We start from the raw sequence: 11505 nt of genomic DNA, 5'->3' as shown, positions 1-11505 counted from the left end.
AAAACACAAGCCCAGGAAGCAGCATGACTCAGATGCAACCCTGCTCATCTATAGCCACTCCCCTGCCAAGGCCACCTAACCCCTTGGGGCCTCTATTTCCCTGGGCTGGAAGAGAAGGAACCTAACTAGCTCCCACTACCTAATATGTCAGGCACTGGGCCAAGTGTCTTATATTTGCTATCCCACAGTCCTCCCAGCTACTTTATGAGATAAATATTATTAACCTTTCTTTAGTTTGGGGGAAACTGAGGCTTAGGCATATTAAGTAAATGCCCCAAATCACACAACCAGAAAAGGCAGAGATAGGACTCAAAACTGGGTCCCTCTGAATCTAAATTTTTCTGTCTGAACCACTCTAGTATAACAAATCTGGCTGAGATCAAAAACCAGTTTAGACTTGATGACATCAAGCCAAGTGAAATAAGCCAAGTACAAAAGGACAAATGCTGTATGGTTCCACTTAAATGAAGTACCTGGAGTAGTCAAATTCATAGAGACAGAAAGTAGAATGGTGATTGCAAGGGGCTTGGTGGGGAGGGGACTGGGGAATTCATTTTTAATGGATACAGAGCTTTCATTTGGAATATAAAAAAGTTCTAGAGATGGATGGTGGTGATGGTTGCACAATAGTGTGAATATACTTCATGCCACTGAAGTATAAGCTTAAAAATGATTAAGATGGCAAGTCTTATGTGTATTTTGCCCCAATAAAAATATAAAAAATATATTTTAAAGATTTAAAAAGTCATGTCCAGAGAAATGTGCAAATAAAGGGATTGTGACCCACTTTACAGCATGAAAAGCAATGGAATTCCTAAAGCCTGTTCTATCTGGAAACCAACAGTGTTTCCAATTTTCCTTCAAAACTCTTCCTATGCTCTATTGATGACTACCAACCCTTCATTGTCTCCTTCCACCACAGACTGAGACCACAAATTCATCCTTTGTGGAGGTGGGGGGTAGGAAAGCCCAGAGTTCCTGATGTCATGTACCTGGTGATCTGCAACCACTCCACAAGAATTTTTCCACATTCTACCAGAAAGCCAATTGCATTAATTGCCATGAGACATTTTAAAATGAGAGCTGTTTAAGGCTTGCTCCTCTCACCTAAGAGGGAGGGACTCATCTCTTCTGGGCATGAAGACAAATACAGTGACTGAGGACAGAAATTCTTCATTGCATAAATGCAGTGGTTCATCTAGTGTGGGCTCAAACAGCTGCATCTGCAGCACTTGGGAACTTGGTAATGATCCCACCCCGGGCCAACTGAGTCAGAAATTCAGGGAGTGGACCATAGCAATCTGTGTTTTAACATGTCCTCCTGGTGACTTTTTTTTTTAAAGATTTTGTTTATTTATTCATGAGAGACACAGAGAGAAGCAGAGACACAGGCAGAGGGAGAAGCAGGCTCCATGCACCAGGAGCCCGACGTGGGATTCGATCCCGGGTCTCCAGGATCGCACCCTGGGCCAAAGGCAGGCACTAAACCGCTGCGCCACCCAGGGATCCCGCTCCTGGTGACTTTGATGCCTGCTAAAATTTGAGGATCATCTGCATGTATCACTTCCCATTAGGAAAAACAATCACCTTTGTACTCACAGAGTTTTTGCCAAAAGGAATTAAAAAAGAAGCAGGCTTCTCAACCCTTGACTGCATATTAGAATCACCAGCAGAGCTTTAAGAAGTTCCACCCCCTAAAAACAAAACAAAACAAAACAAAACAAAACAAAAATTCCACCTCCTGAATCTTGACTCAATGGCTGTAGAGTGGGTGTTCTAATGGGAATAAGGGATTCCCATGCCACTTGCTAATTTATCTATGTCCTTTTATTCTGGGTTACCTCTACCTCAGCAACAAGTCTTCTTCTGATTCTTTTCTGGAAAGGGCTGGAAGGGTGAGAAAGAAATGTCTGCCGAGTTTCATTGAATAATAATAGAAGAGTAGGCCTCTTGGTAGTTTTACCTCACTGTTATTGTACGACACTGGGCTCAAGGTAGGATGCTTGATCTGCTGACCTAAGAATCAGTTTTCTTAGAGTCAGAGTTCAGGATGATATATTTATGCACCCCAAGGAAAAGATGAACACATGTAAGCATTTGGCTGCAAAGATTATTGTGAACTCAATAGAGCATAGGGAAAGTTTTGAAGGAAAATTAGAAACACTGTTGGTTTCCAGATAGAGCAGTCTCCCAAACAGTTCCCTTAGACTTTAGTTTATTCCACAAAGACATGGACTTTCCCAAGGGATAAGTGAATAGACCCTTCACAACTCACTGTGAGGAATTAGAGAAACAGAGAGATGTAAGAAGTATATGATAAATTTACCATCTCAGTGTGAATGGTCTTAGTGGCACTGGCAAGTGTTGCCAGAGTAGCTAGGACAGTCAATGTGGTCAGCTCAATGAGAGAGCTGTGACTAGTAATGTCATTGACTGTTTCTGAAAGCCAAGAAAACCAGAGTCTGTCCTTAAAGAATAGGACAGATAAGCAGGGGGAAAGTATGGCCCCAAGAAAGGTCAAGCAGCATAAGCACACACAAGGGAAACGAAGAGCAATGTGAGATAACACAGCACACAGCTCAGAGAGGGTAGGGAGACAGGACAACAGCAACATTGGTGGGAGCAAAACAATAGCTCTTCCCAGGAAGTACAGCAAGCCCATGTACTATTGTTATCAGACTTGAGCAATGAGTCAGGAACTCCTGCAGACAGTCCTTTGTCCATAGCCAGCTGGGTCTCGGCTAGAGCCATTCTCAGTTAGCTGACTCTGGTGTTCTGTTAATTGTCCTTTTGTGGTTTCACCCTACACATCTGTTCTACTGTGCATATAAGAAAGGACAGAACATTTACACTGTCTTCATATGGAATGTTAAACTCAAAAGGCAGGATTTATGCTGGTGCGACTTGGGTATTTAGGAGTTGTGGCATGTCATTCAATTTGAAAGTCTATTAAAGCATCTAGGATTGTTCCTCTGCTCACATTTTTATAAGATAGGGTCACAGAAGGTCTCTTTTCACACCATACCAGGTGTTCCACTAGCTGGGCAGAGAAGCATGTGAGATAAATAAGGATAGGTCATAAGGCACCTGGGTGTCTCAGTCAGTTAAGCGTGTAGCTCTTGATTTCGGCTCAGGTCATGATCTCAGATTTGTGAGATTGAGCCCTGCATCAAGCTCCTCACTCAGGGGGAAGACTGCCCTTGCCCCTCCCTGCATATACTCTCTTGTGCTCTCTTTCTCTCTCTCAAATAAATAAATATTTAAAAAAATGTTTTACTTATTCATTCATGAAAGATACACAGAGAGAGGCAGAGACATAGGCAGAGGGAGAAGCAGGCTCCCTGAGGACTCTGGGATCATGACCTGAGCCAAAGGCAGACACTCAACCACTGAGCCATCCAGGTGCCCTTAAATAAATATTTTAAAAAGAAAAATAAGAATAGGTCATATCTTGTAATCCACGTAATTCATTTTCATGTTATTCTATTTACTTTTTTAAAAAAATATTCTCTAAGCTTAAAGTCTTCATTAAAGTCCAGCCCAGTTTCAGTCACACTCTAGGAATATGAACATAGTAGTCATAAGCACCTGCTTGGTAGAATGAGGAGGAACAACTTCCCATACAACCAGCACAGTCTAGCAGTGTAAAGAAGCAAAAGAACCCTAAGGGGAGGGATCCCTGGGTGGCACAGCGGTTTGGCGCCTGCCTTTGGCCCGGGGCGCGATCCTGGAGACCCGGGATCGAATCCCACGTCGGGCTTCCGGTGCATGGAGCCTGCTTCTCCCTCTGCCCCTGTCTCTGCCTCTCTCTCTCTGTGTGTGTGTGTGTGTGTGACTATCATAAATAAATAAAAATTAAAAAAAAAAAGAACCCTAAGGGGAATGGAAATCTATAAGGCATAACCACCCCTCCCATGGAGATTCTCCCTCCATTATTAATCTTGGCAGAAAAGAGTTGGAGTTTTATTAGTGAAAGCTGTTTCCTTAGTGGGTCTCCAAGAAGGAGATAACTAAGGAACAAGAAAAGAGCCATCAAGGATCAGAAACAAGCTTGAAACCCTGGCTCTAGACACTCAGGGATACATGGGACATGTGAACTTTACTACATCTCTGTGCTTAAGCTTATATGTTATTTCCCAATTAATTCTACATTTTCTATGTTTTTAAAATCCAATCAGTGTTACTTAGAGAAAACATGAAAAAACATATAAAGAGATGTGAGTTGAATAGAGATTCTGGAGGTCACACCATGGAGAAAGACATTATAGATTTGGTCACTCAAAATGAAGAGACCTCATTAAACACTGAAAACATTCAGCTGTAACCAAAAAAGGAAATGAACTATATTAAGCCAAGAGTAAGAGCTACTGTATAAAGCCCCAAACCAAGCCTCGAAAAGATCAAGATGATCTGCTCATAAATTAATTGTCTAACTGAACAAAATGCAGCACTCTTTAAAGAAAGAAAATAAATCCAGACTTTCAACAATGTTACATCTACAATACCCAGCACAATCTCAAAAATAATCATGCAAAGTAGAAAATACAACATGTAATCAGAAAAAAAAGAAGTCAATATAAGCATAATCAGAAATGACACAGATGTTGGAATTAGCAAAGGAGAACTTTAAAACAGCTATCATAAGCAAAGAAAAAGAGGTACATAATGAGTGAAGAGATAAGGAGTAAGCAGGAAAAGTGGAAAAATTTTTTTAAAAAAACATATGAAGAGGGGCACCTGGGCGGCTCAGTCAGTTAAATATCCAACTCTTGATCTCAGCTCAGGTCTCTATCTCAGCGTTGTGATTTCAAGCCCTGTGTTGGGCTCCATGCTGGCCATGGAGCCTACTTAAAAAAAAAATGAAGATTCTAGAACTGAAAAGTATAATATTTGAAATGAAAAAGTCACCAAATGGTGACTATAATAGCAGTTGTAACACTGTGGAAGGAAAAAAATCAATGAACATGAAGACATGTCACTAACAAAACTGAAGAACATAAAGTGAAAAACATTAAAAACATAAACAATCTCAGTGAAACAATATTAAACAGTCTCTCAAATGTGTAACTGGAGTACAACCAGAAGAAAAGAAAGACACTAGGGTAAAAAAAAAAATGCGATGAAAGAAATAATCACTTTTTTTCCCCCCAAATTTAAGGAAAACTATCAGCCCACAGATACACAAAATTCAATAAATCTCAAAGAGGATAAGCACACAGAAAACTACACTTAGGCATATCATCACCAAGCTACTACAAATGAAAAAGAAATTCTTAACTGCATCCAAAGAAAGAAGACCCCATACATACAGGAAAAGTGATAATAGAAACTGCTGGTTTCTCATGAGAAACAAAGCCAACCTGTGCGAGAGAAAAGAAAAAAAAATGTCAACTTAGAATTTTTTTTTTGTTTTAATGTGGAATGCTTCACCAATTTGCATGTCATCCTGGTGCAGAGGCTGTGCTAATCTCCAATTTTAGTATATACTGTTGCCAAAGCAGGCACACAATCTAGAATTCTTTACAACATTTTTTTCCTTTTAAAAATGAAGGTGAAATAAATGTACTTCTAGAGAAACAAAGGCAACAACAAAAAGAAAACAAATAAAAATGCATACACAGTCCTGCAATGTAAGAAAAATTAAAAGAAGTTCTTCAGGCCAAAGGCAATAGCACAAAAGTCAGGAAAGGGATAAATATAAGTGTGCACTGCTCTAAGGTTCTCATATGTGAAGTATGATATTAACTTAAAGTAAACTGATAGGTTAAGAATGTATATGGTATCCCTAGGTTCTAGGACCAAAAGCAAAAATAAAAAGGCATAGTTAGAAAAACAAAGAGGCATAGTTAGAAAGCCAACAGAGGATGTAAAATGGAAGACCTAAAAATGCTTGATTAATGTAAAAGCAGGAAAGAGAAAAAAGAAAGACAGGATAAATAAAAATGAATAGCAAGGCAATGGACATGAAGTCAATTATAGCAACAATTACATTAAAAGATAGAATAACATTCCAAGTAAACGTTAAGTATAAATAGACTAAATGTTCCAACTAGAAGGCAGAAATTATGAGATTGGAGAACTGTATTGTCTAGAAGAATGTACTTTAAGTATAAAAATACATATAATTAAAAAGTAAAGGGATGGGGAAAGATATTGATGTAAAGTCTAGTCATAAAAGAACTGGAATGACTATCTTCATATTAAATAAAGTAGACTTCAAAACAAGAATTACTTAAATAACATTTTATAATGATAAAATATATAATGTTCCTAAGTGTGTATACATCTACCAAAGAACTCCAAAACACATGAAATAAAAGTTGGAAGTACAAAAGGGAAAAATAAACAAATACAAAATTAGAGTTAAAGATGTTAACTCTCTTAAAAAATAACTGATGTAATATTTTGACTATTCGTTATTATGTGACATACCAGTGACTAGGATGGAGGTCTTCTGACAGTTAATGCTTACTCTTACATATCATTTCATGCTCTCTCTCTCTCTGAAAGGAAAGAAAAATCAGATCTCTCAGGTTTCGGAAAGTTTTCATAAGTATATAGAGAAAAACCATAAAGAAAATTTTGGCAGATTTTACATTTAAAAAAATTTGCACCTCAGGGCAGCTGGGTGGCTCACACGGTTGTGTCCAACTATTGATTTCAGCTCAGGTTATGATCTCAGGGTCTGGAGATCGAACCCCACGTTGGGCTCGACATTGGGCATGGAGCCTGCTTAAGATTCTCTCCTCTCCCTCTGCCTCTCTCTCTCTCTCTCAAAAAAAAAAAAAAAAAAGAAGCCTCAAAAATTAACCTTAATAAAATGGAAAAGTAAGGAAAATAAAAGTAAGAATAAACTATTTGGGACTATACCAAAAAAAAAAAAAGTTCTTGCACAGTGAAAGAAACCATCAGCAAAATGAAAAGGCAACCTACTGAATGGGAGAAGATGTTCACAAATGACATATCCAATAAAGGGTTAATAACCAAAATATATGAAAAGAACACATACAACTCAACACCAAAATAAAATAATCCAATTTAAAATGGGCAAAGGACCTGAATAGGCATTTTTCCAAAGAAGACATACAGATGGCAAACACATGAAAAGACAGATGCACAACGTCACTCATCATCAGGGAAATGCAAGTCAAAACCACAGTGAGATATTGCCTTATACCTGTCAGAATGGCTAGAATAAAAAAAAAAATTTTTTTTTAAGGAAAAAAAAAAGAAATAACAAGTGTTGGTGAGGATGTGGAGGAAAGGGAACCCTCATGCACTGTTCGTGGGAATGCCAACTGGTGCAGCCACTATGGAAAACAGTATGGAGTTTCCTCAAAAAATTAAAAATAGAAATCCCATATAATCCAGTAATTCCACTACTGGGTATCTACCCAAGCAAAATGAAAATATTAATTGGAAAAGATATACACACCCTAATATTCATTGCAGCATTATTTACAATAGCCAAGATATGGAAGCAACCTAAGAGTTCATCCACAGATGAATGGATAAAGAAGATGTGGTATAGCCAATACAACTGACTATTACTCAGCCAAAAAAAGAATGACATCTTGTCATTTGCAGTAACGTGGAAGGGACCTACATGATATTATGCTAAGTGAAATAAGTCAGACGGAGACAGGCAAATACCATTTGATTTCACCTACATGTGGACCCTAGAAGAACACACCCAACAAACAAAACAAATCTCATAGATATAGAGAACAGATTGGTGGTTGCCACAAGGGAGGGGACTTGGCGGGGTGAGGGGGTAGATGAAATGGGTGAAGAGGAACAGGAGGTACAAACTTCGAGTTACAAAATAATATAAATGGGGATCCCTGGGTGGTGCAGCGGTTTGGCGCCTGCCTTTGGCCCAGGGCGTGATCCTGGAGACCCGGGATCGAATCCCACATCGGGCTCCCGGTGCATGGAGCCTGCTTCTCCCTCTGCCTGTGTCTCTGCCTCTCTCTCTCTCTCTCTCTGTGACTATCATAAATAAATAAAAATTAAAAAAATGAAAAATAAAAAACAAAATAATATAAATTATGGGGATTAATGTACACCATTTCTCCAAGGTTACGTTAATTCTGTTTCTCTGGAGAATCCTGATTAATACAAGGGACATGAAGAGATCAGCAATGGCTCTGTATTGGGCAGGCTCCTGCTGTGTTACACACCCATTTCTCTGGGTGGTGGGAAGAGGGTGGCTCATGTCACACAGCCACTACCAAAGTCTTGGAACTTAAGAGATCCTATCCCAGGGAGCTCTGTTGGGGGCCTTCTTTCAGCAAGCCTGCTATTCTCACACTACAAATGTTGACCTGGCTGGCTAGCAGATCATGAGCTCTCTGCGTCAGCTCCGTCAGCTCCGTGGGGTCAATCAGCCCCACCCCAGGAGGGAAGCAGATCTTACTACGGTGAAGCTAGTGCCATCTGCCCCAGCCTTCTTACTGAGCCCAGACTGAAAGCATAAGCCTTCTCAAACTGCAGAATGCCCTAGAGCATCCGACCTGAGGAGTGTGCTTTGCTTCTGCTAGAAGACTTCACTGCTCAGAATGGATGCACCCAGGCTCCCAGGATGCGGAGAGCTGGCATCAGCCATCAGGAGGGTGCTCAGCCAAGAAGCCTGGGCCACATGGAGGGTTCATGTGCTAAGAAGAGGAGATCATGTTCAGGAGCAAAAGGGAGTGTCAGCTCCCTAGAAGCCAGCCCAGACAAACCCTCTGAAAACGTTGACTGGATGCAGGGCAACTTCCTGTTGATGTTTGTGAACTTCTGTAGGTGGATTTTAGCTTTGAACAAGAAGCTAGATCTTGCAAGCAGTTAAGGGAATCTGCTCTTGACAGAGCTGTGTGCTGACACTCCTTTTTGCTCCTGAACATGATCTCCTCTTCTCCCTCTGCTCCTCACCCTGCTTGCGCTCTCTCCCTCTCCTTCAAATAAATAAAATCTAAAACCAAAAACAAAACAAAAGAACAAAACAAAAAACACCGATTTGGAAAAAAATCCTCCAAAACCAACCAGTTACCTTGCTGGCTTCATTAATTTGCATAAATATAGCCTAATTTCAGTTTCAGCTGCCTTTTAGCATTTACGTGCTCACCTATATTTCTGGGAGAAAAGTACTCCAAAGGCTTCACCAAATTGAAGCATAAAACTAGAGGATCCTAATGAAACCACCGATTGGAAGACTGCGTTGTATAAAGAGGGGTTTCTTAGACCTAAAGAGGTGGGGCCCATGGAGGTAGGAGCCAATTTGCTCTTTTATTGAACTGCTTTGGCCTTTTAACTGGAGGGAGCGGGAGGGATCTGGGGATGTGCGAAGCTCATGGTCTCCTCTCTTTGACAGAGTAATGGTCTCTGGTCCCGTCAATCTGCTCAGGAGTGCAAATGGGGTGCAAGGTTTGGGGGAGGTGAGGGATAGGGGGCTGGGATGGAAGCTGCTGAAGCCACTGCAGAATCCTACATTGCCATCTGGGAGAACTTCAGGAGGGGAAAGGGAGCCATCCGTCCCAAAGCACATAATGCAGATAAGTCTGTGACTTTGGGGACTCAGTCAGTTAAGTGTCTGCCTTTGGCTCTGGGGTCCTGGAATTGAGCCATGCACTGGGCTCCCGGCTCCACAGGGAGTCTGCTTCTCCCTCTCCTTCTGCCCCTCTTGCCCCCACTCATTCTCTCTCTCTCTCTCTCTCTCTCTCTCTCTCTCTCCTTCTCAAATAAACACATAAAAATCTTTTTTAAAAAAAAAGTCTGTTACTTTTCACCTTCACTTGACACCCCTCCGCCCCAGTCTGCTGCTGCAGCTGCCCCCACCGCCACTCTGCTTATTCTTGCCTCAGTTTCTGTCTCTACAATCAGCCAGCCGCTCAAACACTGGAGTGACTTCCTCTGCCTTTTGTGATTTTTCTTCTGAGTTGGCAGCAATCCCCCAGCTTCATGGCACAGAGGGGATGCTGTGAGCAAGCCTGCAAGAGTGGAGAGGCCGCCCAGCTCAGGGTTCCAGCTACACCCCATTTCCTACCTGCAGTCCTACATGCCAGCGGGTCTTGCAAACAGCCCTTCGTGCCTTATCTGCCAGCCTTCAGAGAGCACCCACGAGATGCAGGTGTCACGCGGTAAACCTGGAGATGCAGCATCCTGCTTCTGAGGATTCCCCTGACCCCGTAGCAAGGACTCCTAACCCTCCCATGCATCAGCATGAATGTAAGCATTGAACATACTAACTCTTGCAAGTCCCCCTACGGCCCTGTTACACATGAACCAACGATCATGTCCATCCTGTGGAGACTAAGGCATAGGGGTTAAGTTACTTGCCCAGGTTTCCGCAGCTAGTGAGTGGCAGAGTGGGATTCAATGCCCCAGGTAGTCCTGGGTCCAGAGGCATATGACTCTCGGGGGTTGATGATCCTGCAAACAAATGGCAGACCATTACGACAGAAGGGGGTCCCTGTAGTAAGAAAAGATAAAGTGGAGTGCTGAAGGGGAGCCAGGAGCTGCTCTATCCAAGGTCTGGGGGTGGAGGAGAAAATGCTAGAAGTAGTCATGGCAGTATTAGCAATGATAGTTCACATTTCTTTTATACTTAACAAACACCAGACATCATGCCAGGGCATTGCATGACACGTGCACTCCGAGGACTGGTATGACTCTCATCCCCTATTTCAGTTATGAGGAGCCTGGGGCAACACAGCCTCCAGCCTGTCCCTCGTGCGCATGTCTCCACTCTGCACCGAGTCAGGCCTTGTGGATGGCATGAGGTCGCTATGTGGGACTCTGTACCATAGAAGTTGGCACGTGCTACAAAATCAGGGCTTTTGCAACCCTCCTTTTGAAGACTCGGTCATTAAACATCTACCAGCACCCCGCGGGGACCAGTTTCCCAGTCACCCCATGAGCAAGAAGCGTCTGGGTTCTTCGTGGTAGGAGTCAACGGCAGCTGAGCCCATTACGATGCACATCTAACTCCAGAACTAAAGGCCTTTCATGCGTAGGGGTTAAGCACCTGCTCCTCTCAAATAGGAATGAGGCCCCAGGTGGGGCAGGTATAAAAAATCAAAAAGCTTCTTCTCCTCCCCCTCACCACCCAACTCCCCTTTCCCACAGTCCATCAAGTAGACATCACAAGCAATAAGAGTCTATTTTTGGAGAGAGCTATGGGAAACAAAGCTTTAGGGTGGATCACCCTAACTACGTGCCCTTCACTTCGAAGGCTTGGCTGATAGGAGTTGGGACCCCGGGGGGCTGCAGGCCCTGTGACGGTATCCGTCTGGGGAGGGAGGGGAAGCACTGCCAGGTAAGGAGAGGGCAAGGAGGAGCCAAGGCAGCTGAGGAGGATTCCAGGCACACAGCTGGGACCCGCAGGGGACTCAGGGACCCTGGGGCCTGGTGATACCTCATTCTTGTCTTTTTTTTTTTTTTTTTAAGTTTTATCTATTTATTTGAGAGGGAGACAGAGAGCATAAGCAGGGGTGAGGGGCAGAGGGAGAGGGAGAAGCTGAG

At 42.4% G+C, this 11505-nt stretch overlaps 1 pseudogene; it reads right to left on the bottom strand.

The window, feature by feature from the left end:
- Window positions 1-5410: 5410 nt before the first annotated feature.
- On the bottom strand, window positions 5411-5499 carry LOC112918718 (U6 spliceosomal RNA; annotated as a pseudogene).
- Between the last annotated feature and the right edge of the window lie 6006 nt (window positions 5500-11505).

The sequence above is a fragment of the Vulpes vulpes genome, chromosome 9, assembly GCF_048418805.1.
Source record: "Vulpes vulpes isolate BD-2025 chromosome 9, VulVul3, whole genome shotgun sequence".
Lineage (NCBI taxonomy): Eukaryota > Metazoa > Chordata > Mammalia > Carnivora > Canidae > Vulpes > Vulpes vulpes.
Note: the sequence above shows the minus strand (reverse complement) of the source record. Positions and strands in the feature narration are given on the sequence as shown.